This window comes from Triticum aestivum, chromosome 7A (genome assembly GCF_018294505.1).
Source record: "Triticum aestivum cultivar Chinese Spring chromosome 7A, IWGSC CS RefSeq v2.1, whole genome shotgun sequence".
NCBI lineage: Eukaryota > Viridiplantae > Streptophyta > Magnoliopsida > Poales > Poaceae > Triticum > Triticum aestivum.
Genome location: NC_057812.1, coordinates 24,699,557 through 24,703,526, shown reverse-complemented (window position 1 = coordinate 24,703,526; position 3,970 = coordinate 24,699,557). Strand labels below are relative to the sequence as shown.

The 3,970-nt window shown below is 51.0% G+C and overlaps 1 pseudogene; it reads right to left on the bottom strand.

Moving 5' to 3' along the window:
- Positions 1–302: 302 nt before the first annotated feature.
- On the bottom strand, positions 303–2,779 carry LOC123152416 (chaperone protein ClpB1-like; annotated as a pseudogene).
- Positions 2,780–3,970: the final 1,191 nt, after the last annotated feature.

The following is a 3,970-nucleotide window of genomic DNA, read 5'->3' as shown; positions in this document are numbered from 1 at the left end:
CACTTCATTGTGCGCATCATAAATAGCCGATACAACAGTCCTAGAAAAAAAATCCTCTTGGCCCTGCTTATGACAACCCCCGAAAGGCGGACAGTTTAAAAAAGCAAGTAAGAAATATAGTAAATGCAACTAACTAAATGTGACAATGTACTGAGTAGCTCTGATCAACCTGGATATATTTGTTTATGTGTGTACTACACACAGAGCATGGACTGGCCATGACAAAACTCACACTTACTGCAATTGTATAGCTCAATAACCTTGATCAACCTGGATATATTTGTATGTGTTCATACAGCTTGTTACACAAAGCTAAATACCCATCATAAATCAGAAACAACCTATATACATCCATTGTTTTTGTCAGATGCTGCTATGGAGTGACCACGGCAGAACTCGTCGCTGGCTTTATGGGTCTGTGCTCCCCTGCTTCTTCAGTACATGGTACCTCAGCCCCCTGTTAAGATCTGCAGCATCGATGGAGAGGGTCGAGCCTTCACAAGCTTCTCCATTGACCAGCATGTTTGAAAGAACTGTCGTCACATTCTTCTCCACCCATCTCCTCATGGGCCTTGCGCCACTTACCAGGTGGTATGATTCCGACAAAATGACATCCTGCGCGGCATCAGTTATAAATAGAGTGACGCCCTTGTTAGCTACTGTGGCAATGACATCCTTCATCTGGATTTTCAATATTTCCTTCAGTTCGTCGTGTGAAAGCGGCTCAAATATCACAACCTCACTCAGTCTGTCAATAAGTTCAGGCTTCAAGCGTTTCAGAACCTGCAAGAACAAGTGCATATGACAATTAGCGGGTATCCATTAAGAGTTTTGAAAAGGGAACTCTGAGATTTACAGACCTGCCCCATAAGAAGACCCCGACCAGCTTTGACTGTGTTTTCTATGCCCATTCTTGTTGTTAGGTGCTCTGCTCCTAGAGTTGAGGTCATAATGATGATAGTGTTTTTAAAATCTACGACGTGTCCTTTGCCATCGGTCAGCGTACCATCATCAAGGAGTTGGATAAAAACCTTGAATATTGAGGGGTCTGCCTTATCCACATGATCGAAAAGGACAACACTGTATGGAGACCTCTTGACTTTCTCGGTAAGTTGTCCATCTTCTTCATAGCTTTAGAATGCCAAATGAATTAGTGAGATATGGAAATAGAGTGTGTCAAGAAGGAATAAAACATGTGCAGGAAGCGGGAGAATCAAACCTTCGAGGTCCCCCAATGAGGCGCGACAGAGACCCACTCTCAGCATATTCCGACATATCAAAGCGGATCAACATCTTCTCATTGTCAAATATCCTCTCGGCGAGAGCTTTTGCGAGTTCTGTTTTTCCAACACCAAGCGGCCCCAAAAAGAGGAATGAACCTATTGGTCGGCTAGATTGACCAAAACCAACCCTAGAACGTAGCACCGCTTGCGCAACCAAATTGACCGCTTCATCCTGACCGATGACTCACTCATGCAATTTTTCCGCTAGGTGGACTAACTTCTCCTTCTCCTCTTGACCAAGTGTCGTGAGACGGATTCTAGTGCATCGACTGACAACCTTCAAATAACATTTGAAATATGAGAGGTACATACTAGTGGTAATAACAAAACCTATTCACACATATGATTATGATTTACCTGTGCGATATGATCTGGGCCAACAGTTAACTCCTTCGGTGCAAATATAGAGCTAATTATATTATTTTCCACTTTCTGCTTGTCGAAATGCACCTTTGCAGTAGAGCATGCCTCGTCAATCAAATCAATCGCCTTGTCAGGAAACTGGCGACCTGAGAACACACAAAATCAATCAATCGCCTTCAACATACATACACTGATTAACAAGTTGCAACTAACAGAGTAGTAAATTGAAAATATATTTTTATCTTTTTGAAGACTTGAGTTACGAACCAGTAATATAGCAGGCGGCGAGCTGTGCTGCAGCAACGAGAGCATCGTCCTGGATTTTCAAGCCATGGTGCTCTTGGTACCGCTGTTTCAGCCCTTTTAGGATGGTGATGGTTCCCTGCACGCTTGACTCCTCGACGACAACCTTCTGGAACCGGCACTCAAGTGCAGCGTCCGTCTGGATATACCTGTGGTACTCTTCGCAAGTGGTAGCACCCACACAACGGATGCGGCCGCGGGCTAATGCTAGCTTGAGGATATTTGACAATGGGGCCTCCTTTATCGCCGGCGCCAACAATCATGTGCAACTCATCAATGAAGAGGATCACCTTGCCTCCTGCCTCCTCCGCGTGCTTGATGGCGTCTTTCAAGCGCTCCTCGAACATGCCACGCCAGCATGTCCCGGCAACAACCGCCCCCATGTCGAGCTCCAGGATGCACGCTCTTGCCAGCATGTCCGGGACGTTCCCGGCGGCGATGCGTTGGGCGAGGCCCTCAACAATGGCCGTCTTACCGACCCCCGCGGCGCCGACAAGCGCCGCGCAGTTCTTGGTGCGGCGGCAGAGGATGCAGATGACGCGGTCAATCTCGTCGTCGCGGCCGATGACCGGATCAGCCCTGCCGGCGTCCAAGGCGCTGAGCACGCTGCAGGTGGTGATGGCCCGCTCCGCCTTATCGTTGTTCTGGGCGCGGGTGTAGATGTACCGGCTGCTAGGGGACAGATCCGGGGGCATGATGTCGAAGGCGTACGAGCGCTGGAAGTAGAGATCGTAGAACGCCGACGCCGCCAGGGTCACCGCACTGCCTGTGACGGCGGAGGCTACAACGAACGCGAGGCCTGACCACGACGACATTGTTCCAAGGCTCGATTCGATTCTACCTACCTGCCACGGTTGTGGGGTGTGTGTATTTATATATATGTAGGCTGCGCTGCACAGGGCCTTCCGTCTCCGTATAGAAAGAGTAGAGCTCAACGAGTCGCCGTCGGCTCGGCCAGGAGCTGAAATCCGAGTGCACCCATGGAGGGCGATGCTGGGGCTGGCGCGAGGCAAGGGTGGCAGGCGGAGCAAGCGGTTGCGCGGTTAGGTTCGGCGCGCCGCCATGCAGAGCGATGCGAAAGGAATAATGCGGGAGAGCTTCCTGTTCCACGGTCAGGGCAAAAGCGCACCCGATCGAACCCCACGCGTGAGAGCTAACGGGCGTGAATTGAAGATAATGTTTATGAATCCAAAAAGTGTTCGGAAATTCGAAAGGTGCACCGCGCCATGTCCACCTGGAGCCTGCTCCAGTGCTCCCCCTAACCTAATTTCGGAGGGGTATTTTTGTCCCCGCGAATTTGTTTTTTTCCTGGCCCGCCGCAGCCCAGATCCAAGCCCTGTCTAGCCCTGTATAACCCAGACCGTATACGTACAGTACCCTGGTTCGAAAAAAGAACATCACACGACCCCAGGTCCACGTAAGACCTGCCGAATCCAATCATTCACGCGAGCAGCTCCATCAATCTCGCGAGCATTGATGCAGCTCCATAAGTCACGTAGTAGATCTCCAGCGGCGGCTATCTCGTCGCCGGCGATCTCGTCGGACAGCGGGCGCGACAACGTCGTGAATCTCCAACGAGCGCGCACAGGTACCGCATCCCGCGTCCCCCCTCTAGTCTCGCTCGCGGCAACATCGAACGAAGTGCCGCCGCCAGTGGTAGTGGTTAACCTAGCAGGGCGGGTAACCTAGCTACCCGGCGGCGCATGCGATCGTGGATCTTGTTCCGGTAGTGCTGCTCCTCGTGATCTGGGTTCACGTAGCGTCGGTTGCCGTCTGCTCACTAGTAGAAAACAGGGCTTTGGTCACGGGGAAATATTCACATTAGTCCCGGTTCAGTCACGAACCGGGACTAATGTGAGCATTGGTCCCGGTTCGTGCGGCTAAGGCTTTAGTCCCGGTTCACCTGAGCCCTTTAGTCCCGGTTTGAGACACGAACCGAGACTAAAGGGTGCGGTGCCCTTTTAGTCCCGGTTTGAGACACGAACCGGGACTAAAGGGTGCGATGCCCTTTAGTCCCGGTT